Raw genomic sequence first — 25,933 nt, forward strand, 5'->3', positions numbered from 1 at the left:
TAAGAAAACACTGTCCATGGGAGTAGGACCCGCCATAAGGGACATAGCAGGTCAACTGCTCTATTTGGAAACAGCGTCATACCAAAACCTACACGAGAAGCCGTTAGAGTATTTTGCACCCCACACCAACATTGACTATGAGAGACACATCTTTCATACAACACGTCAGGACCAAGGGGAGTCGCTCGACAACTTCATAATGAGGCTCTGCATAAAGCAAAAGTACTGCAAATTCCACCGATATTCAAATAAAGAGGCCTTACGATCCCAGGTCATAGCTGGCTGTGAATCACAAACCTTTTGAAAGAAACTCCTACAAAAACAGCGGTCGCTTGAAGAAATTTTCACCCTGACTCGCTTGGAGGCAGTGGTAGAATCACAACTCGACAACCTAGGCAAGATCCCCATACAGCAAAAACCAGTTGAAACAGACGCCATCAACACATTTGTTACCATGCCTAATCAACCTGGCAGATGATCAGAAGCCAAGTGCTTCCGATGTGGATATGAATATCCTCACACCGGCGAATGCCTAGCTTTAGAACAACAATGCACTGCATGTGGCGGTGACTACCACTTCCGAGCTGTCTGTAAAAATGCACCAGTCACTACACCTAGCATGAGACCTCTCAGAGAATGACGCAGAACCACACAGACAATCCCCCCAGGAAATAAACAGAACAGTGAACCCAGAAATCAAAGGTGAGAAGAACGGGAATACAGGAGCTCCTATGCTCGAGACGATCGTCAGCCACCCGACGGCTCCAGACTCAGTGGTAGGAGAAGATGTGTCCAGTACATTGAAATGAGGTCACCCTTGAGCAGCGACTCCCCCTCGGCAGGAGAGGACCAACAGAAGAAGGGCTACGTATGGGCTCTAAACAACAGCACAGCCACCCAACACAGCCCCATTCTCACGCTAAATGACACCCCACTAAAGTTTCTCTTTGACACGGGGGCGATCGTCAATATCATCAGTGAAGAGGCGTACAACTCGCTCTCCCGAACCCCAAAGCTCAAAAAGTCAACGGTTGGCATCTACCTGTATGGGTCCACCATGCCCCTCCCATGCAAGGGTGTCATATCTGCGTGGTGCACCCACAAGGCCCATGCGCAAAGATTCAGCTACACGTCCTAAAGACTGAGGTTAACAGCGGCTGCATTCTCAGTTTCAGGACGGCGGTTGAAATGGGGCTAGTACACATCCTGTACCAGTTAATGGCCAACAAGTATTTCACCAAACCTAAAGACATCGAAGCGGCATTCTCAAATCTGTTCAAAGGACTAGAAAAATTCAAACACCGGAAGATTCAACTGCACATCAACCCCGAGGTCAGACCAGTGGCCCAACACTACCGGGGCATACCAGTTAAAATACAGCGGCAAGTCCAGGAAGAAATATACAAACTCCTACAACAGCAAGTCATTGAACCAGTCATGGGCCCCAACCCATGGGTTTCACACATAGTCCCGGTGCACAAAAAATCACCTGACGGCTCAATAAGACTATATGTAGATTTGCAGAGGGCCAACAAAGCGATAGAACGTGAAAGACACCAAGCTCCCAGGATCACCGACATGATACACCTGCTGCATGGCGCAAAGGTATTTTACCAAATCGAGACTTGATATATCACCACCTTCATCACACAACTCGGCCTATTTCAATATAAAAGACTCCGTTTTGGCATTTCGTCAGCCGCTGAGATATTTCAGGAGGAGATTCCCAAGGTGATCTGGCACATACCCAACTGTATCAACTACTCAGATGACGACCTCGTATTCGGATAGTCCAAAGAAGAGCACTACGTGGCCCTGCACAGAGTGTGCTCAGCCCACGAAGCGGCCAGCCTAACCCTCAATAAAGACAAATGTGAGTTTAGCAAGGGCACTCTTTGATTCTTCGGCCACATCTTTTCGGAGAGAGGAATGCGGCCCGACCCAGACAAGGTGGCAGCACTCAATACAGCCCAACCACCCCAGGCCACCTCCAAAGTGCGTTCCTTTTTAGGTCTTGCAAGTTACTGCTCACGATATCTCAAAGACTACGCCACCATCAACAACCCTCTTCGATTACTCATCCGCAAAGATCAACTGTTCGAATGGTCAAGAGACTGCCAGAGCGCTTTCGAAACCATCCACAACAACATTGCCAGAGCAGATGACATGGCATACTTCGATGCAGAAAGAAAGACCGTGGTGATAGTTGATGCCAGCCCCATCAGACTAGGTGCCATACTAAAACAGCGGCACCCCACTGACCCATCCAAAGTGCTCATCGGTTGTTTGTCAATCGGAGGGTGGAGCCCTGCTCACCCGTGACTGCAGGAGCAGTCCCCTTCACTGCATCGTACTCAGCATGCTTAACCTGATCAACGGTACGCCCTGCAAGCCCCCACTACAACACTGTGTGTGTTATCCCTGGATGCCAATATTTCATATGCTTTTGATCCCTGGAATTAGCTGTTGTGCACCGTTCCTATCACAGTGTGCATCGCCTGACCTGATAATGGCTGGCGCGATGCGGGATGAAACCGAGGCTCTCCTCAGTTTCTAAGCAACAGCGTTGCTTTTATTGTTTCACCCACCTCTGGTAGGCGAAAGCCAGCCTTGTGGAAGAAGGCCTACGGAAAAAGGGCAACTTCCTTGTTTGCCGTCTGTTCGCCGTTGAGAGCCACTGGCCTGAGTGAATAAGGAACATGTGATTTTCCACCAGTCCTGATCTATGTTGCCGCCTCTCGAGCCGCCCGCTGATGTCTCCCACAGCCCAATCTAGCCCTGTATTATTCCACGGCTTGCCATTTACCAGAAACACTTAGAATCACCTCTTCCACCGCTGCTCTGGAACTTTACCCCTCGAGGGTTAAAGTGCTTCTACTAATGACTAGTCCAGACGTACGTACATTGTTTGCTGTATTATGAATACAGCACCATCTTAGATGCAGTAGAGACATTTTTCCGATACTCACATGCTCGTCCCAATCAAGACTGGGCTATTTGTGCTTAACATATATGCGATGCCCTGTCCCCTGCCTTTTATGTTGCACTAGCTCTATGACCTGTTGTTTCTAAACAATGGCCCTCATTAGGACCCAGGCGTTAAGGGGTTTAAGGCGCCGTAAACGGCACTGACCCTTAACGCCTGATTCCAAGGTCCCTTTGCGGGATGGTGATTTTAACGCCTGCTTTTTGCAGGCGTTAAAAGCCATGCCGCAAAGGGACCTTGGTGCTAATTACGCCACCGTAATTTACGGTCACGTAATTAGCGCCTTTCCCCATTCCCATTATGCCCTATGGGGCAAAAATGGGAATGGGGAAGGGTAAAATGGGAAATGGGGATTTACCGCCCCACTCACCTTGGAATGGGGCGGTAAATCCGCCAACCACCATGGCGTAAACATAGTTTACGCCATGTTGGTAAGGGTACGACCCAGGCGGTAACTTACCCAGGCGGTAACTTACCGCCTGGGTCGTAATGAGGGCCAATCTCTCTGCTTTGATGACTGCACACTTGATGTACTGTCGATGCCCTGCTTTTCTTATCCAATACGTTATGACACATGTACTGTGTATTGTAGTTATGCAACATCACAATAAGGTTCACTGTACCACTGTATTCACTGTACTGCCTAGTCCTGATCAGTCTACTAGATGGTATGCATTGCACTAAACCCTGCTCAGCACCTGACTTTGTACTGGCATCAGTTTTACTCCATAATTGTCCTGCTTAGCCATTGGCTAACATGCCTGGATTTACTGCATGATTGTTCTTTCTTGAGTATTAGACCTCGCCTCTAGGCCCATTACTGCTAATTCTAGTAGCTTAATGCCCTGCCGCTGGTCACTGCGCCACATTCTAAGGATGAGCCATTGTTCCAAACTACTAGACTACATTATATGTTAGCTGAGCCGTAGCACTACATGGTCGTATGCACTGGCATTTTGTTAGACTGTGCAAAAGGCCATATCGATAGACTCACACACTTCACCAACAATTGAGTTTGCACTTGTATTCTGCTCATTACCACTAGACTTACTGTTGCATCTCAGAACGTGCCCTGTACCCAACTTACTATACTACAATATACAAGGACCCACCCTTACTACCCAGTACCATCCAGTACCCAAACTCACCTGGCTCAGTATCCCACTTGATTATATTGGTCACCTGCCTACCCACAGTACACTATGCACAGTGCACCTCAAACCTTAGGACTACTCTCTATACTGTGCCTTATCACTATACTCACATGCTACACATCAGGCACTAAACTTAACTGGCCCAGTGCAACACACCCTCCCACTATGGATCCTGCAATTAATACGACCGGATCTAATCAATACTTGAATAACCCAGCTTTATGGATCAAACACTTCACTACCAAACCAACACCTAACCAACCTTTCCCCACCAACTTTAGGAACCTAAAACTAGGCTCCAGATTCACTCTCAGACCACCACATATGTCCACTCCATCTACATATAAACCCTGCCATCACTCAAGCAACACCACTCCTACTGTCACGCAAAAAAAACCTGTAACTCAACAATACTATGTACAAGGCTAAAGACACCCTGATCAAATGTGCCCTTATCAATGCTAGATCTATCCCAGCACATGCGCTAGACATTGTTGATTTCATTGAAACTGAAGCCTTGGATTTACTAGCCGTTACGGAAACATGGCTACATGCAGCACCTGGCCCCTCACTATCTCTAGCAGTACCAGAGACTTACTCCATCATCAGATGCGACAGAGACTCCCGCCTCTCCAAAGGTGGAGGCATAGCCTTTATCTTTCAACAATCTCTTAATCTTAGACAAATCCCAAATACGCATATTGACTCGGCTGAGCTATTAACAGTCAAACTGCAGATATCTCCTAGTCAAACTCCGGGCCCAATCACCACCTTTGCTGAATATATATCAGCCCTCATCACAGTTAATACCAAGCCTAAGTCCCAAATCATTCTACTTGGTGACCTCAATCTAGGTTATCAAGACCCTAAGGACTTGGTAGCTCAAGACTTAGCCAATTCACTAGCAGACTCAGGATTCACCCAACACATCCATGAACCAACCCACAGCAAAGGAAGAACCTTAGATTAGCTTGTCGATTTGAATTGCTCCATCAATCTTGGATCTATCACACCATGCACTTGGTCTGATCATTATAAAATAACTTTCACCATCAAATCCAACCCTCACAGTCTTAAATCTAATTTTGCACCTCCCGCCTACACCAGAAATAAAAAGGACATCTCCAAGGAGAAACTTCTCCCCCTAATCCTTCCTCTTCTCAACAAAGCCTCTGTGACCTACTCTGACCCTGCAGCCTTAGTAGACACCTACAACCAAATCATACTGAAGGCACTAAATGCTATAGCCCCGATTAAAACTAAGGAAATCTAAACCTCGCACCTATGTGAACTCATGGTGTAGCCCTCAACTAAGAGATCTACGTAAAGCCAAGGGAAATGCAGAGGCACACTGGAAAGGCCACCCAACAGAAACTAACAAAAATATCCTAAATTCGGCATCAACAGCATACAAAGATGCTATATTCCTAATTAAAAAAGATATATACAATAAGCACATTTCTCAGGCCGAATCTAACACCAAAGAGCTCTTCAAGATCCTTAAAGAACTTGAATCTCCAATAGCCCCAATTGACAATTGTATTACTGACATTACATGGTGTACTAACATCCAAAAAGTGCTCCTAGAGAAAATGTCCACTCTACAAACTAAAATCAACACCAAAGAATCCAGCCTTCTGACAGACCTCCTCTACAACCCCTTCACCAACAACCCCACTATTCATGTACACACGATCAAACCTTTTAACTTCTCCCCACTTTCCACCTGGGAAGTGGAAAATATTATCAGAAAGATCAAACCATCCAACTGCCAAGGCGATGCATGCCCGGCCCCAATCATTAAAGAGGCCGCACACAAACTAGCTCCCTTTATTACTTCATTCAATAATGCTTCCTTTAAATCAGGCTCGGTCCCTGACAACCTTAAAGACGCCGGGGTCATTCCTCTAATAAAAAAAACCTACCCTTGATCCTAACAACCCTGCCAACTACAGACCCATCACAACTGTGCCAACTACAGACCCATCACAACTGTGCCGTTCTTACTGAACATTTTGGATCGCCAGTATATCTCCAAATAAAGGCCTATATAGAAGCAAATAATCTTCTGGGTCTACGCCAGTCGGGTTTCTGACATAGACACGGAACAGAAACCGACCTAATCGATTTAAAAACACAAATCGAGGATCTAAAAGATAAGGGCAAACTGGCACTACTACTCCTGCTTGACTTATCAGCAGCTTTTGATTTGGTGGACCATCAAATCCTCTGCCACCACCTCAAAACTGCTGCTCATTTCTCAAATGAAGCCACCTCATGGATTAAATCCTTCTTGGCCAACAGAACCATGAGGGTCTTCTCACCCACTGCGTCTGCTGAACCATCACCTGTACTATTTGGGGTACCGCAAGGGTCTTGCGTTTCCCCCACCCTCTACAACGTATTTACCAAGCCACTCTTTTGATATTCTTGACTATCTGGGTATCACCTACACAAATTATGCGGATGATGCCCAGATACTCATCCCTATCTCAGGTGACCATTTAACTGACTCAGTCGCGTTCAACAAGGTCTATGCGATTATCCAGGCTTGGATGGCCCACCATGGGCTTTGTTTGAACGACCAAAAAATGGAGCTACTTATTCTAGGCTGTCGCTTCAGACTGAACAACTTGGACCCAACCTTCAAGGCAAACAGTATTGATGGGAACACCATTAATGTGTCCAATGATACCAAAACCCTGGGTATCTATATCGATTCCACCTTATCCTTCAACAGACAAACTAATGCTGTGGCCTCAGCAGATGCTTACACTTGCAAATGTATAACAGCCTGCAGACCCTTCCTTTCTACCACTAACTGCATTACCCTTGCTAGAACCCTTATAATATCTAAGATTGACTATTGTAATGCTCTCTATCTTGGTACTAGCCTCAGGAACATCAATAAACTTCAGGTAACTCAAAACAAAGCCATCAGGGCTGCCCTTAACATCCGTAGGAAATCACATATATCCGAAACCAGACATAACCTGCGCTGGCTACCTATTAACCAAAGAATAGCAGTGAAAACACTTTCCTTGACTCATAACTGCCAAGCTAACTGCGCACATGAATACCTATCAAACTGCTTCCTGGTTCACACTTCCACATGACCTTTGAGATCCACCCAAACCCACTCACTGCGCATACCTAGATTTAAATTGTAAAAAGCAGGTGGAGGCAGCTTCCCAGCCTTGGCAGCCAAATTATGGAACACCTTGCCTACCGCACTAAGAGCTGTGCCGTCCTTCTACTCCTTCAAGCACAAAGTCAAGAATTGGCTCTCTGACCACAATTTAGCTGCTGCTCACACATTAACTCCCTTGCTGCATGGCATACTCCAATAACATATGTATGCCCTTGCTGGACAATATACAAATGTTAACTGTATATATATTATGTTTATTGCATTTCTGTAAATTGGTAACTATATAACTGTATATACCTACTTGTGAATTTGCATCGCTTTTGCACGCATGTACCACTAAGAACTGTTCTTTTGTAATGTATGTAACCACTTCAATCACATTATGCGCCCAGATGCGCACGGGCCCGGATGCGCTATACAAATAAACACATACAAATACAAATATGCCAGCAGAAGCCTCACGACCACAGAACACACATACTCCCGGGTGGAGAAAGAAGGCTGACGGTCGTGTGGGTCTGTGAATACTTCCACCTGTTCTTGTACGGAAAGGCATTCATGATCGTCACAGACCATCAAGCCCGCCTGACAATCTATGGAGACCCAAAGGCCACAATGCCTCTTAGGATAGCCTGTTGCGGCCTGCGATTACAAATTCAACATCATGCATCATGCATCACCCTGGTAAGGAAGAAAACCCAGCGGACTATCTATCTTGTCACCCTACAGGCCCAGCTCAAGCGGGACCATCCATTGCTGAAGTGTACATTAATTACATCATTGACCACCTACAGCCACTCCCGGTGGTCTGGGCCGAACTCGCAGCCGCATAAGAACAAGGCAGAGAAAACCTCACATCTGAAACATTAGGCCAGGAACGAGAGTGAATCGGTGAAGGGCAACTTAAGGTGCATGGACATGGTAAAGGACGCACTGACAATCGTCGACAACTACATTGTCATGAAGGGTTGCAAGGTAATCATACCAGAATCTCACTATGATAAAAGACAGTCAGGCTGGCACATGAACGCCACCAGGTGGCGGGTATCCACAAAGCTCCTACTTCAACAAAATGTTTTGTACCCCAAGCTAGACGCCATGGTAGAGATCATTGGCAAGTGCTCGGTATGTGCCCAAGTGGCTCAGCCTCCGCACCCCAAATCTCTACAAATGTCCCTGCTCTCCGAGAATGTCTGTGAAGAACTAGCAGTGGATTTCTTTGGACCTCTATGCAGCAGTACTTATGTACTTGTGCTGATCGACGAGCATTCATGTTTTCCAGATGACCAGCTGGCCATCAGCCAAATGTGTGATTGCCGTCCTGGACTGCATGCTGTCAACATATGGGATCCCATAAATCATAAAGACTGACAACGGCCCACCAATCGCCAGCTAGGACTTCCAAAACTTTGCAAGATACATGAGGTTCCAGCGCAGAAAGATAACTCCACGCTGGCCTCAAGCTAACAGCATAGTTGAGAGATTTATGGCCAGCATCAAGAGGACACTACAAATAGCCACCATTCTTAACAAGCCTTTCGAACAAGCGCTATACTAACGGCTGCGTGAATACTGCCACACGCTGCATAGCACCACAGGGGTCTGCCCCTCGGATCTATTGTTCCACAGACACGTCAAGACAAGATTACCTGAGGGCCCCACCAAGCCACTCCCAACACCGCTTGAACAGCTAGTGAGAGACAAAGATCAGGAAGAGAAAAGCAAAATGAAGGACAGGGTAGACAACCGACGAACCAAAGAATGCATCATCGAACCGGGGCACCAGGTGCTAGTACACCAACCTAAGGGCTGGAAGGAGGACTCCACTTTTGCACACAAACCCTTAATCAGGACCAGTAAGAAGTGCACCATGGTCACAGCCAGTGGAGAACGGCAACGTTCCATAACCAGGAACTCATCACACTTTAAGAATATCACAACAGATCCATCCCTAGTGTGGGAGCATGCATACGACAGCCAAGAGGACATGCACTCGGATAAGTCCTACCAAGGGGACGGTGAAGAATCTGAAGAAGATGTCAGCGGCGACAAAGAACCCTCGTCCCCGCCAACGTCATGTCTTTCTCTGAGGCCTCAGAGATGTTGCATGAAGCCCCAGGGACTGATCGAGGAAATGGGCAGAGAGATTGCGAGTGATCTGTTACGTTAAAAAGGAGGGAGATGTCATGTCGAATGCGGAACCTGCAGCTTCCCACATCGTCAAGGGGGATGGCCCTCGTTTGGGCCGATTCATGGGGGAAGTGACGTTGGGATTAGGGAAGGGAAGGGGGCAGTTAGATTTCGGTGTTCAATAAAGTAAGTTTTGGTGCAAACTTACTCTGTCCCTCAGTTATCCTTTTCACCGGAGTCGAAACCAGTGCAGCATGCAGGAGGTTGGTGGTCCTGAGCCTGCACCTCAACAGAGAGATGAGAATTCGTTATTGAGCATTTGCTAGGTGCTTATACAACTAAATAGTGTTTCAAGGCGCCACAGGGCTAAATGGGAAAGGAACAGGGGAAAAATAACAATGGCAAAACAGTAAAATACAGTGATGGTCCTACTAGACCTTGTGACATTCGGACGTGCAAGTGTAGTGAGGAGGATTGCAGGAGATAGGCAAATAGGGAGCTGTGGAGTGGGCAAGTGCTGGTGGAGGGCCCGGGAGGGAAGTGCTAAGGGGAGCTAAGGAGGAGAACCTCACACTAAGTGCAAATGCAGGTGACTCCCAAGGGTGGGAAGCAGATCTGTCGAACAGGGGCCAGCAGGGTGGTGCAGCGGAGGGGGTGAGGAGGCAGGGGGTGCGGATATCATCTGGGAAGAAGAGCCTGGAATCCTGTGGGGTTCATGAGGGTCAGGTCAACAGTCCCAGCGGCAGCAGGGTGATTAGCAGGGAAGGGAAAGAGGAAAGAGGGAAGAGGGAAGAGGGAAGAGGGAAGAGGGAAGAGGGAAGAGGGAAGAGGGTAGACAAGAGTTTTGAGCAGTTTCCGGAACTTGAGGAGATCCAGCTCAAGTCTTAGAGGGGCAAGGAGGCTGTTCCAAAGGGCGGCGCTAGCCAACAAGAGAGCCCTGTCCCCCACTCTTTGCTTAGAGAAGTGTTTAACAGTCAAATAGTTGCAGTTAGAGGAGCGTAGGTCTCTAGCAGGTAAGTATTTAGGGAGGGAGAGTTAAAGATAGCGTGGTCTCAGGCCCCAGAAGGCCTTGTGGATGATGCAGAGGGTCTTGAATTTGATACTTGCAGCCATCGGGAGCCAGTGGAGAGATTTTGGGGCTGGAGAGATACGGTCCCTGGGCTTGAGGCAAAGGATACATTTTGCAGTCCTATCCTAGATTAGCTGGAGGGGGCGTAGGGAGGAAAGAGGGAGATTGAGAAGAACAAGTTACTTTCTTACCTGGTAACGTTCTTTCGATGGGATGTTCCGATGATGTATTCCATATCTATGACAGGTAATCACCACAGCTGTGCTGCTTCGGAACATTTTCTGCGTCCTGCGTCGATGATGTTGATACGCTGTCCTCGATGGCCTCTGTCGAGCCGACGTCACCGGATGTTATAAGTAGGATGCACGACGCCTGTAGCCTCAGTTGTAGTTTTTTCCCAGAACATGTGGCACCAATCTTCTGCCAGAATAACCACAGAAAGCCTTGTGGAAACGTAAGCTGCAATCGCATAAGAAATTCTGTAGCGGCGCAGGCTGGGAGGGAACGATGTGGAATACGTCATTGGAAAATCCCATCGAAAGAACGTTACCAGGTAAGAAAGTAACTTGTTCCTCGAAGGGATTGGTTCCTCCGAAGTATTCCACATCTATGACAGACTCCCAAAGCAATACCAACATATGGAGGAGGGAAAAGAATTTAGAATTTTAGAATGCCCAATTAAATTGCAGAATAGAGGACTGCCTTTCCAAAGGCCAAGTCCTGCCCATGGATATAATCCAGGGAGTAGTGTTTTACAAAAGTATGGACAGAGGCCCATATGGCTTCTTCACAAATGTTACGAATGGGAACACCCCTCTGCAGAGCAGTAGAGGAAGCAACACCTCTAGTAGAATGGGCCCGTAAGCCTACCGGAGGGTTCTTACCCACCAAGCGGTAACATTCCGAAATTCTCAAGATAATCCATCTAGACAAAGTCTGCTTAGTAACAGCTTGTCCCAAACGCCTTCCAGCGTATCCTACAAAGAGTTGATCGTCCACTCTGACCCGGGACATGCATGAGATGTAGAAACTTAAAGCTCTCCTAGGATCCAACCTATGGAGCCTCCCCTCTTCCTTACCAGGATGTGCAGGAGGATAGAACGCCGGAAAAATGACCTTCTGGCTTAAATGAAATTCCGACACAACTTTCGGAAGAATAGAAGGACGAATCCTAAGGACAACCCTGTCCTTATGAAACACTGTGAAGGGTGGCTTAACAGATAGTGCCTGCAACTCACTCACTCTGCGTGCGGAAGTAACCACAACTAAAAATACAGTTTTAAGGGTCAACAGTCTCAAAGGACAAGAATGTAAAGGCTCAAATGGAGCACCCATTAGGAATTTAAGAACCAAGTTCAAATCCCAACAGGGCACCTGGAAAGGTGACGGTGGGAACACATTAGTGAGCCCTTTCAGAAACTGCGAAATTAAAGGAATCTTAAAATAAGAACACTCCTCAGACGAGTGCTTAAATATGGACAGCGCTTCCAGGTAACCTTTAATGGTACCCACTTGCAGGCCCTTGTGGGCTAACAAAAGCAAAAAAGACAGAACCACAGGAATGGCACATGAAAAAGGATCCACATTCTTGACCCTGCACCAGTCGCAGAACTTTCTCCAACTGCAACGGTACAGGGACTTTGTTGCAGGCCTTCTGGCCGAAAGCAACACCTCCAGGGAGGTCCCAATCCTTATACCTCAACCTTTCAGAAGCCAAGCATGAAGGTTGAGGGACTTGACCTCTGGATGGAGAACCTGACCCCCTCCCGTGTGAGCAGATCCTCTCGATAGGAAGACGGCGTGGAGGGCAGATGGATATGTCGAGAAGGTCCGGGTACCATGTTCTCCGGGCCCATGCCGGAACAATGAGGATCATTCGAGAACCGAACCTCCGTAACCTCCTCTTCACTTGCGGAATGACGGGGACTGGAGGAAATGCGTACAGCAGTTGGAAGGACCACTCCACTACGAACGCGTCCCCTAAGGCTCCTCTTGGAGGAAATTCCCGCGAGAAGAATCTTTCGCACTTCCGGTTGACACTGGTGGCGAAGAGATCCACTTGAGGGGTCCCCCAAAGGGGGAAGATCTCCAGGAGAATCTCCTGAGCCAGCTCCTACTCGTGACAGACTGTGCTCTGCCTGCTCAGAGCGTCCACCGCCTCGTTTTCGTCTCTGGCCAGGTGAACTGCAGAGATTGAAATTTCCTGCTGGATGGCCCAGAACCACAGCTGCATCGCCTCTCCGCACAGAGGAAGTGACCCTGCCCCCCCTTTTTGTTGAGGTAGTGCATGGCCACTGTGTTGTCCGTCAGAATCAGGACATTCTTCCCTCGCACAGTCGGCAGAAAAGCCTTCAGAGCTAGCCTGATGGCCCTCAGGTCCAACAGATTGATATGGAGTATGGACTCCGACGGAGACCAACGACCGCTGACTGTCAACTCGTTGGCATGAGCTCCCCATCCCTTGAGGGATGCGTCCGTCAAGATAGTCACCTCCGGCCAGGGTAACCAAAATGGAGCCCCCTTCATCAGATTGCCTTCGATGACCCACCACAGAAGATCCCGGGCGGCCGAGGGAGGCACCTGAACGGGATCCGACATCCTGCAGAAGGACTGTGACCACTGCATCTTGAGAGCCCACTGCAGAGATCTCATCTGCAGCCTGGCCTGTGGCACCAGGAGAATGCAGGATGCCATGCGGCCTAGAAACCTCAAGAACTCGAACGCCGGGAGACTCTGGGCATGTTGAAACTTGTGCACCATCTACAGAATGTGATGAGCCCTCACCTAGGGAGGGAAACACTTCCCCGGGGATGTGTCGAGCACTGCTCCGATGTACTGGAGCCGCTGGGTTGGCATCAAGTGGGACTTCTTTAAGTTGAGGGAGAAGCCCAGCCTGTGAAGGGAGTGGCAGGTGACTGACAGATGATCCAGGACTTGCTCGGGAGAGCACGCCCTGATCAACCAATCGTCCAGGTAGGGGTAGACGTGAATCCCCCCTTTCCTGAGATACGCTGCCACCACCACCATGAGCTTGGTGAAAACCCTCGGGGCGAGGTCAATTCGAACGGCAGCACCTGAAACTGAAAGTGCGAGTCGCCAACCGCGGACCTCATGAACTTCTTGTGCTTGGGATGAATCGGCACATGAAAGTAAGCATCCTTGAGGTCGAGAGACACCAACCAGTCCTTAAGTTGAAGGGCCTGGAGGACTTGAGAGAGAGTAACCATCTTGAACTTGTCCTTCCTGAGGAGCTCGTTCAAACCACGCAAGTTCATGATGGATCTCAATCCCCTGTCTTTTTTCGAAATCATGAAATAAGGGGGATACCATCCCTTGTTCCTCTCCTCTACAGGCACCAGTTTTATGGCGCCTTTCTCCAGCAGGGATTTGGTTTCCTGCGCAAGGAGCGGATCTGGACTCTTCAAAGAGAGATTCCCTGGTGGATTGTCGTGAGGCCTCTGCCGGAAAGGAAGACAGTAGCCGTTGGCTATGATTTCCAGAACCCACACATCTGAAGTAATGGCATGCCATTCTACAAGATGCTGCGCCAGCCTTGCCCCAACCGGCGAACCATGGGACATGGCCTCATGACTGAGCTGAAGCAGCTGCGGCAGTGCCTGAGGGCAAAGAGGCAACTGCCTGAGCGGCCTTGGCACCTCAAGTACCTTGTTTTCCACCTCTGGTACTCCTACGTTGGCCCCTTTGACTTGCAGCTCCCCTCAATCTATCAAAGGTAGAGTAGTATCGAAAGGAACCTCCCCTCCATTGCTGTCCCCTAGGACGAAAAGGCGGAGGTTGACTTTTCTGCAGCTTTGGAGGTCTGCAACCTCTCAAGGCTCTCGTCAACATTGCTGCCAAAAAGATGGTCACCATCAAAGGGCATGTTGAGAAGCCGGGCTTGTACATCCGGAGAAAAACCGGACTTCCGCAACCACGCAAATCTGCGCATCACGGTGCTCGCCGCCATGGACCGGCTGACACAGTCTGCCACGTCCAGACCCGACTGAACGGATTCACACATGGCATCCTTGCCATCCTGTACAAGGGCAAGAAAGCCACCCCGTACCTCCCCTTCGGGAATATGTTCAGCCGCCAATGAAACACAATTCCACAGAGTGTGAGTGAAACGTGCTAAGGCACACACAGAGTTGGCTGCTTTCAGAGCCATACCCCCTGAAGAAAAGACTTTCTTCGCCTAACCATCAAAACGTTTGTCGTCCCTATCAGGAGGGATGGTAGGGTACGACGCCTGTTTTGCTGGGGCCCTAGCTGCCTGCCCCACAAAACTCTCCGGAGTTCCGGAGTTCCGGGCTTCGCTGGATCCTATCGGGTGTAGTGCTGCATCCACCCCTTACCTTACCTCTACCCAGTTCTTCCGGACCTCGCAAGATGAGGACGAGGACGGGGAAGGTGACCGGTGACGGCGCTTCCGTGAGTGCCTCAAAGAGGCAGAGGAATGGCGGGAACCACTCCGGGACCGAGACCCCCTGGACTTACGCCGACGACACAGAGAGTCGCCTCTCAAATCATCGGTTGAAAGCCCAGCAGATTTTGACTTTTGCGGCTTGGAAACCCTACCGACAGAAAGCTTCTTCTTCCGCTCCCGCAAGGCCTGCGATGTTAACGACTGGCAATTATCACAACAATCCGTGGCGTGGTCCTCACTGAGGCACCAGAGGCAGGCGTCGTGTGGGTCCGTAAGCGACATCTTGGAACGGCAATCCTGACACTTCTTGAAACCCGGCCACGTGGTAGAAGAAGACAAAGACATGATATCTTCACAATGAACACGGTCGAAGAACCGATAGAATATAACTCAGAAGAACCGAGGCGCGCCGAGATCTCTGAAGCGAACACGTTCGCGGAAAAAACGGAACTGAGGCTACGGGCGTCGTGTGTCCTACTTAGAACATCCGGTGACGTCGGCTCGACGGAGGCCCTCGAGGACAGCATATCGACGTCATTGACGCAGGACGCAGATGCCGAAAATTTTCCAAAGCAGCACAGCTGTGGTGATTACCTGTCGTAGATGTGGAATACGTCGGAGGAACCAATCCCATTGAAAGAGTCTGTTGCAGTAGTCCAGCCTGTAGAGGACCAGAGCTCTGGAGACATTGAACCTCTGGGGGAAAGTGAGACAAGGAAGAATGCCTTTGAGGAGGTGGAGCTGGAAGTGGGACTTCTTAGTAAGGTCCATGATGTGAGGGATGAAGGAGAGAGCAAAATCAAAGATGACCCCAAGGTTTTTGGCCTCACAAGATGGTGGGCTAGAGGGCCCAAAGAGGGTAGCCAGGGGGTAGGAGGAAAAGAGGGCGCATCTGTCCCAATAAGAAGGATCGCCGTCTTACTGGCATTAAGGCAGAGATTGTTAGCTGCACACCATGCCTGAATGGCGGACAGTCAGGGATAAGAGATGAAGAATAGGAGGTAGTGGAGGGAAGTTTGAAGGAAAGTTGTGTGTGACACTGGAAATTAGGAGAGAAGGAGGAAATCAGGTGAGCAAGAGGGGCAAGATAGATATTGTAGAGCCAAGGCGATATGATAGCCCTGGGGATGCCACGGGTGAGATTGAGGTGGTGCAGGAGAAAGGGCCTAGTTGCAACTGGGAGGGGCGATTAGTGAGAAAAGATGTCAGCCAATCCAGAGCCCGGTCAGTGATGCTGAGGGTGACACACAGTCATTTTATGAGAATGTAATGGTTGACCGTGTCAAAAGCAATGGGGAGATCAAGGAGAATGAAAACAGCAGGAGAGTTGGATTCAAGATTTACGAGCATGGTATCACGGGTGTCTGCAAGAGAGCAGTTTCTGTGCCTCTGGATGCCCGGATTCCAGATTGATGGTCATGAAGGCAACCAACAAGGTCAGTGTGGAGGGTCAGTTGTGGGAGGACCAGCTTCCCCAAGAGTTTACAGACGAAAGGCATAGTGGAAGTAGGGCGATAGTTTGCTGGGCAGGATGGGTCAGCAGATGGCTTTTTAAGAGCAGGTGAACAAGGGAGTGCTTGAGGGATAGAGGGAAAGAGGGAAAGAGCCAGTGGCAAAGGAGTGGTTACAGAAGTCATCAAGTCAGACATCTGAGATATGGATCCTGACTAATTGTGGCTTTTATTTTGGTTAAGTTTACCTTGGCGTGGCAGTAAAAGTGATTCAGTATTACTGTACACAGATAATTTAGAATGTGAAGATTAGTCTGTATATGTGGGTTGAAACTTAGATGTTAATGCTGCGTCAAATAAGGAATTAGATTTGTGATGGTACTAATGCTGCATTTCATTTTAGTGAGAGGCAATGGTTGCATACCCTGTATGGCCATGCCAGTGAATTGAATGAAGATGTTATTTTAACTGGGGTGATTTGAACTTGAAGATGTATTTCAACAGTGAACAGTGTATGAAGTATTTGAAAACAGTAAATGGAGTGAATTTTAAAGATATTCTTAAGGATTGAGATTAAACAGGACCTGGTCATGGGGAATTAGTGCTGCATGTACTAGTCATGTGTTGGAGATATCTGAAGAATACAATAATTGTAGATTGATGTAACATTGATAGTGAGGCATACAGTGAATTGCAGAGATTGTTTAATGTATGAGTGTATGTTTATATTGTGAGCCGTGAGTATATGATGCTTACAAAGAATAATGGCAATGATGCATAGAGAGTTTAAATAATTGCAATATGAAATAGAGCAGATTTTTCTACAGTTGATATTGGTCGAGGATGAATTTGTCATACTGTTGTAACCTGCAGAGCGGCACCTTAGCAACACTGCAAGGTTCGTTATTCATTTGTCAAATTTGGAATGTATTATTATTACATGTTGGTAATTCTGTTGATTGATGATGCACTGGAGTAAAAGGCGAATTGTGCACACGTGTAGAAGTAAGATCCTGTTGTACATAACACATGGCCAGACGTTTAGTTTTGTTTTAGGAAAGGAAATGTGTGGTGACTAAGTTACTTGGACTATGTGTGCTGAGTGCATGAGCTCAATGGGGTATTGCAATGCTATGTGGAATGTGGAGCCTGGGTGTGCTGGGGGTGCCAAGAGTGACAGTTAAGGTCTGGAGGATGAGAGCTCCAACTAGAAGGATGCATTTACCCCGCTCTCCTTCCTTTCCTTCTATTCTGCAACCTGGAACAATAAAGCAACTTCTGCTCATACATACATGGGCCAAGCGTGGCTCCTGCTGTCACGCACCTGCCGGCTGGGCGCTTATGGGGGAGTTGGCGGCTGCTCCGCCGTTAAGACACTACTCTCTGTCTTTTCTCTGGTTTGTATTCTAGGCTGTTTTTGTCCGTTTTCTATGTTCACTGTTTTAGTCTCCCTTCGGTTGCGGTGTAGTCTATTTTTTTGTCCGTCTTCTGTTTTCACTGTTCCTTTATGGTCCCGTCACTTACTAGCTTTGTTCCGTTGCTTCTACTCAGGCTTTCAGTGCCACTGCTTGCTGTCTGCTACTTTTCCTTGTTGGATTATTTTCCGTTTGATCCTGCTTCCACGGTTTCCTAGTCCTTTCCAGGCTATGACCCGTCTTTACCCTTACTTCCGCTCCTACTTCCTTCCTGGATCCCGTTCGGCTCCGCTTCTGTTTTCCAGCCCTTCGTGCATCTTTCTCTCTCTTACCTGTCCTCTTTCTTGTGTTTTTTCCCTCTTTTCCTCCGTTACTTCCCATCATTTTGTCTTTCCTTTGTGTCTACTGTCCTCGCGGTTTCCTGTTTAATGGTTGGAGGCGGACTGCGCTGCTCCTCTTTACCGTTATTTCCTTACCCAGGGTGCTAGTTGCGGCCTCCAAATTTCTTGCCTTCCACCAGACGTCCTTAACTACTCACAAGAGTTTTTTTTAGCCTTTGCTTTTTCCTCTCATTGGCGCTCTCGGGAGGGGGTCCTTTGCCTCCCTTACATATTAAGGCCGCAGAGTGGCTTCCACCCGGGGGAGACCGTACCTCTTCCAAAAAAAGGGCGAAAGGACCATAAGAAGAAAAGGCATCTTCACTATTCATCTTCAGAAGACACAGATGAGGAGGAGCGGGAATTAGCTCTTTGTGACGAACAAGAAGATATAGCTAGATTTGGCCATAGTCCTGACAGATTGCAACGCCAAAGAACTAACACAATGGCTTCTGCTGAACAGTTACAAGACTTGGTAAATGCAGTACAGGGTCTCACTCAGGAAGTACAAACTCTCAAAGCTGAAAACGTAACTCTCTGACAGATGATGATCAACAAGGAACCGAACTTTCCCCAATGGCCTTAGCCTCGGGCAAGTTCAATGGCGCACCCAGGAAATTCAAGGAATTCATAGAGGCATGAATGATTCACTTCACCTTCCGGCCTCAAACCTATGCTTCCGATCAGGCCCGTATAGGCTTCTTTATCTCCAACTTGACGGGGAACGCTCTAGCTTGGGCTACCCCCTTGGTAACCGGTACCAGACCCCTTTTGCAGGATTATGGGGCGTTTACTGCCCAATTTAAAGAAACCTTTGAGAGACAAGGGTCAGCTCAAGTTGACCTGTTCGAGGTTCTTCTCCAAACCCTCTCTCCTCCTCACTCTCCTCACCTGAGCCGATGGGTTCCAAGTCTTCAGATTGTAGGCGGCGTTGGGTCAGGTAATCTTTCTCCTTTCTTTGTAGAGTTTGCCTGCCACGGGAGGAAGCCACAGTGAATGCTTAGGAAACAGCAGTCCTGAGGCTCCCTTCCTGTGAAAAGGCCAAAATAAAGGAAAAAGCCCGAAGGCATAAAAAACCCTTGTGCAGGGGAGATGCTGTCACATTTCGGGAATCAATGTTCCAGCATCTACCAACAGAGCCGGCCAGGGAGGGTCTTGCGAGGTCCGGAAGAACTGGGTAGAGGTAAGGTAAGGGGTGGATGCAGCACTACACCCGATAGGATCCAGCGAAGCCCGGAACTCCGAAACTCCAAAGATGACAAAGCGGTGCTCCGAGGAGGTGAATCAAAACCGCCAAGGAGCGGAAAAACGGTAAAGAGGAAGCAAAGATGAAAGAAAGCAGAGAGAGGGAGCACCGGACCTCCGGGAAAGCGGAAGACCCAAAAAAGGGAGAGGGGTCACCACAGAGGAAGGGGATCGGAGGCAAAATAAGGAATTAAAAGGAGGAGAAGAAGAATCGCTAAGCAGAGCGAAGCAAGGAGAGGAAAGCGGGCTTCAAAAGGAAGCCGAAAAGCAGAGTACTAGCATTTTACACCCAAAGGAGAAACAACTCGCTGGAGTACGGGGGTTGCAACACAAGGACTGCCAGGAGGAGGAAGGATTAGTACCTCCCCGTGGCATCCCACGTGAAAAACAACTAGACCGGCACATACGTAAACAAAGGAACGTGCCGGAAATAATGGAGCTGCATTCCGCGAGGCAGCCGCCAACGTGGAAGTAACCGCCAGTCGCTGCAGCGTATGACACAAGTAGCCAGTAAAGAACTTCTGGATATCTGTCAATGCACTTTGGACTTGTTGTCCTACATCTCACAGTTCAAGCGAGTGGCAGCAGAGACTGGTTGGCCCGAGACTGAACAATATACCATTATCAGACGTGGACTCAAAGAAGAACTGAAAGATGAGTTGGCCCACTCTCCAAGACCCACCACGTTTGCTGACCTGCTGTCTGCTGTACTCCAGATTGATTTCCGCCTTTCTGAGAGGCGTTCTGAACGAAGAAAGGGTCGCTCTCTGCCTTACCATGCGGATTCTCCTATTCCAATTCCCTCCTCACAACGATCACCAAGAGATGAACCTATGCAAATCGGGACCACCCGAGGACCTTTGACCCCAGAAGAGTGCAAGAGACGCAAGGAGAACAACCTCTGCTATATTGCGGATCAGATAAACATCTACTCAGGGATTGCCCTGAAGTCCCACCTCGGCGGTCGGGAAACGACCGACCTCGAAACTAACAGGGATGGGTTTCTGAGGCAGTCCTTCCAGTCCCTATGCAACCATGTCGATCTCTTCATCTGTTTTGACTGACGACAATCGGTTGATGGTGGTCACCGTACAGTTGCTCATCGAACCCCAGCCCATTGACGTCTTGGCCCTTATCGACTGCGGAGCAGCAGGGTGTTTTATGGACATCGTGTGGGCTAACAAGAACAGAATTGATCTTCTGAAAAGGATGAAGACCAGAAGGTGGAGGGTGTTGACGGCAAACCATTGAGCTCTGGACCCATAGCCCACACCACTGTGGCGCTAACCATGACTGTGCTACAACATTCAGAAGTGATTCAGTTTGACCTAATCAGGGCAGCCCACTTTCTGGTCATCCTTGCAGTGTCATGGTATTGAAGACATAACCCCACGATAGACTGGACAAGAAACCAAATGGCCTTTACCTCAGACCATTGCCTCAAGTCATGTCTTTCAGGTGCCAACTATTCTACTGTAAAGGCTTTAACAGACTTCTCTGTACCTCAGAACACTCTGGGGGTCCATAATATTCCGACCGATCTATGTGAATATAAAGAGGTGTTTCTGGACAAAGATCCGCAGGACTTACCACCACACCGGCCCGAGGATTGTGTGATAGACCTACTGCCGGATGCTCTTGTTCCGTTTGGCTGAATGTTTTCACTCTCGTTAAAGGAGAAAGAAGTCCTAAGAAAATACCTTGACTCTAATCTGCTCAATGGCCTGATACAACCCTCACGCTCCAAAGAGGGACACCCAAGAGCTAAGGCCGTGTATCGACTATAGAGGACTGAACCGAGTAACCATCCGGGACAGGTATCCCATGCTCCTCATAAATGATATCCTGGAGGCGGTACAAGGAGCCGTGGTGTTCTCTAAATTGGACTTGAGAAGAGCATATCACTTGCTACGTGTCCGTGCGGGGGACAAATGGAAAACCCCATACGGACTCTTTGAATATCGGGTCATGCCATTCGGTCTGGTCAACGCTCTATCCATATTCCAAAGGTTCATGGACCGTCTATTTTCTGACCTCCTCTAACACTGCACCATTGTCTACCTCGATGACATACTGGTTTACTCCCCCTCTCTCCAAAACCATCAACAACATCTCTGTCAGGTTCCCCAATGCCTCAAGGACCACCACCTATTGGTTAATCCAGAGAAATGTATCTTTGAAGCCACTGTTGTTCCCTAATTGGGTTTCATCTTTTCCAAAGCCGGTGTAGAAATGGACCCCCGGATGGTCGATGCCATTCTGAAATGGCCCCCTCCTGCATCTGTGAAGGAAGTCCAAAGATTTCTAGGCCTAGCCAACTTCTATGGCAAATTTATCAATGAGTTCTCAGAGACTGTGCTACCCATCACATCTTTGCTCAAGAAGACAAGGGACTGCCTCTGAATTTCTCGCCTTCTACAAGGTGCCGGACTCCTCTTCTTGGCTCTTACTGAGCTTTGGACACTGTGGTCTCCTGATTCTTTCATTTTTTGGAAGACTTAACTCATTCATATTGAAACGGATTCCATCATTGAAGGATATCTTGGCGGAAGGGACGTCCTTAACTACTCACAAGAGGTTTTTTTAGCCTTGGAGGAGGAGGAACTCATCACACTTTAAGAATATCACAGCAGATCGATCCCTAGTGTGGGAGCATGCATACGACAGCCAAGAGGACATGCACTCGGATGAGTCCTACCAAGGGGACGGTGAACAATCTGAAGAAGATGTCAGCGGCGACAAAGAACCCTTGTCCCCGCCAACGTCATTACTTTCTCTGAGGCCTCAAAGATGTTGCATGAAGCCCCAGAGACTAATCAAGAAAATGGGCTGAGAGATTGCTAGTGATCTGTTACATTAAAAAGGAGGGAGATGTCATGTTGCATGCACAACCTGCAGCTTCCCACATCGTCAAGGGGGATGGACCTCGTTCGGGCCGATACATGGGGGAAGTGACGTTGGGGTTAGGGAAGGGAAGGGGGCAGTTAGATTCTGGTGTTCAATAAAGTTTTGCCACATACTTACTCTGTCCCTCAGTTATCCTTCTCGCCGGAGTCGAAACCAGCGCAGAATGCAGGAGGTTGGTGGTCCTGAGCCTAGACCTCAACAGAGAGATGTTAATTTGTTATTGAGCATCATTTTCTAGGTGCTTATACAACTAAATAGTGTTTCAAGGCGCCACAAGGCTGAATGGGAAAGGAACAGGGGAAAAATAACAATGGCAAAACAGTAAAATACAGTGATGGTCTTACTAGGCCTTGTGGCATTCAGACTTGCAAGTGTAGTGAGGAGGATTGAAGGAGATAGGCAAGGGGGGAGCTCAGGAGTGGGCAAGTGCTGGTGGAGGGCCCGGGAGGGAAGTGCTAAGGGGAGCCAAGGAGGAGAACCTCAGACTAAGTGCAAATGCAGGTGACTCCCAAGGGTGGGAAGCAGATCTGTCAAACAGGGGCCAGCAGGGTAGTGCAGTGGAGGGGGTGAGGAGGCAGGGGGTGTGGATATCATCTGGGAAGTAGGGCCTGTAATCCTGTGGGGTTCATGAGGGTCGGGTCAACAGTCCCAGTGGCAGCGGGGTGATTAGCAGGGAAGGGAAAGAGGGAAGAGGGTAGAGAAGAGCAGAGTTTTGAGCAGTTTCCGGAACTTGAGGAGGTCCAGCTCAAGTCTGAGAGGGGCAAGGAGGCTGTTCCAAAGGGCGGCGCTAGCCAACAAGAGAGCCCTGTCCCCCACTCTTTGCTTAGAGAAGTGTTTAACAGTCAGAGAGTTGCAGTTAGAGGAGCGTAGGTCTCTAGCAGGTGAGTATTTAGGGAGGGAGAGTTAAAGATAGCGTGGTCTCAGGCCCCAGAAGGCCTTGTGGATGATGCAGAGGGTCTTGTATTTGATCCTTGCAGCCACTGGGAGCCAGCGGAGAGATTTTGGGGCTGGAGAGATACGGTCCCTGGGCTTGAGGCAAAGGATACATTTTGCAGTCCTATCCTGGATTAGCTGGAGGGAGTGTAGGGAGGAAAAATGGAGATTGAGAAAGAGTCTGTTGCAGTAGTCCAGCCTGGAAAGGACTAGAGCTCTGGAGACATTGAACCTCTGGGGGAAAGTGAGATAAGGAAGAATGCCTTTGAGGAGGTGGAGCTGGAAGTGGTACTTCTTAGTAAGGTCCATGATGTGAGGGATGAAGGAGAGAGCGAAATCAAAGATGACCCCAAGGTTTTTGGCCTCACAAGATGGTGGGCTAGAGGGCCCAAAGAGTGTGGCCAGGGGGTAGGAGGAAAAGAGGGCGCATGTGTCCCAATGAGAAGGATCGCCGTCTTACTGGCCTTAAGGCAGAGATCGTTAGCTGCACACCATGCTTGAATGGCGGACATTCAGGGATATGAGATGAAGAAGAGGAGGTAGTGGAGGGAAGTTTGAAGGAAAGTTGTGTGTGACACTGGAAATTAGGAGAGAAGGAGGAAATCAGGTGAGCAAGAGGGGCAAGATAGATATTGTAGAGCCAAGGCGATATGATAGCCCTGGGGATGCCACGGGTGAGATTGAGGTGGTGCAGGAGAAAGGGCCTGGTTGCAACTGGGAGGGGCGATTAGTGAGAAAAGATGTCAGCCAATCCAGAGCCCGGTCAGTGATGCTGAGGGTGACACACAGTCATTTTATGAGAATGTAATGGTTGACCGTGTCAAAAGCAATGGGGAGATCAAGGAGAATGAAAACAGCAGGAGAGTTGGATTCAAGATTTACGAGCATGGTATCACGGGTGTCTGCAAGAGAGCAGTTTCTGTGCCTCTGGATGCCCGGATTCCAGATTGATGGTCATGAAGGCAACCAACAAGGTCAGTGTGGAGGGTCAGTTGTGGGAGGACCAGCTTCCCCAAGAGTTTACAGACGAAAGGCATAGTGGAAGTAGGGCGATAGTTTGCTGGGCAGGATGGGTCAGCAGATGGCTTTTTAAGAGCAGGTGAACAAGGGAGTGCTTGAGGGATAGAGGGAAAGAGGGAAAGAGGGAAAGAGCCAGTGGCAAAGGAGTGGTTACAGAAGTCATCAAGTCAGACATCTGAGATATGGATCCTGACTAATTGTGGCTTTTATTTTGGTTAAGTTTACCTTGGCGTGGCAGTAAAAGTGATTCAGTATTACTGTACACAGATAATTTAGAATGTGAAGGTTAGTCTGTATATGTGGGTTGAAACTTAGATGTTAATGCTGCGTCAAATAAGGAATTAGATTTGTGATGGTACTAGTGCTGCATTTCATTTTAGTGAGAGGCAATGGTTGCATACCCTGTATGGCCATGCCAGTGAATTGAATGAAGATGTTATTTTAACTGGGGTGATTTGAACTTGAAGATGTATTTCAACAGTGAACAGTGTATGAAGTATTTGAAAACAGTAAATGGAGTGAATTTTAAAGATATTCTTAAGGATTGAGATTAAACAGGACCTGGTCATGGGGAATTAGTGCTGCATGTACTAGTCATGTGTTGGAGATATCTGAAGAATACAATAATTGTAGATTGATGTAACATTGATAGTGAGGCATACAGTGAATTGCAGAGATTGTTTAATGTATGAGTGTATGTTTATATTGTGAGCCGTGAGTATATGATGCTTACAAAGAATAATGGCAATGATGCATAGAGAGTTTAAATAATTGCAATATGAAATAGAGCAGATTTTTCTACAGTTGATATTGGTCGAGGATGAATTTGTCATACTGTTGTAACCTGCAGAGCGGCACCTTAGCAACACTGCAAGGTTCGTTATTCATTTGTCAAATTTGGAATGTATTATTATTACATGTTGGTAATTCTGTTGATTGATGATGCACTGGAGTAAAAGGCGAATTGTGCACACGTGTAGAAGTAAGATCCTGTTGTACATAACACATGGCCAGACGTTTAGTTTTGTTTTGTTTTAGGAAAGGAAATGTGTGGTGACTAAGTTACTTGGACTGTGTGTGCTGAGTGCATGAGCTCAATGGGGTATTGTAATGCTATGTGGAATGTGGAGCCTGGGTGTGCTGGGGGTGCCAAGAGTGACAGTTAAGGTCTGGAGGATGAGCGCTCCAACTAGGATGAGCGCTCCAACTAGAAGGATGCATTTACCCCGCTCCACTGCCTTTCCTTCTATTCTGTAACCTGGAACAATAAAGCAACTTCTGCTCATACATACATGGGCCAAGCCTGGCTCCTGCTGTCACGCACCTGCCAGCTGGGCGCTTATGAGGGACTTGGCAGCTGCTCCGCCGTTAAGACACTACTCGCTATCTTTTCTCTGGTTTGTATGCTAGGCTGTTTTTTGTCCGTTTTCTATGTTCACTGTTTTGGTCTCCCTTCGGTTGCGGTCTAGTTTATTTTCTTGTCTGTCTTCTGTTTTCACTGTTCCTTTATGGTCCCGTCACTTACTAGCTTCGTTGCGTTGCAACCCATTTCACTTTTGTGTCTTTCGGGTTTACACGCTAGTGCTTCTACTCAGGCTTTCAGTGCCACTGCTCTGACCTTTCTTTACCCTTACTTCCGCTCCTACTTCCTTCCCGGATCCCGTTCGGC

Source organism: Ambystoma mexicanum, chromosome 5q (genome assembly GCF_040938575.1).
Source record: "Ambystoma mexicanum isolate Mex_15411 chromosome 5q, UKY_AmexF1_1, whole genome shotgun sequence".
NCBI lineage: Eukaryota > Metazoa > Chordata > Amphibia > Caudata > Ambystomatidae > Ambystoma > Ambystoma mexicanum.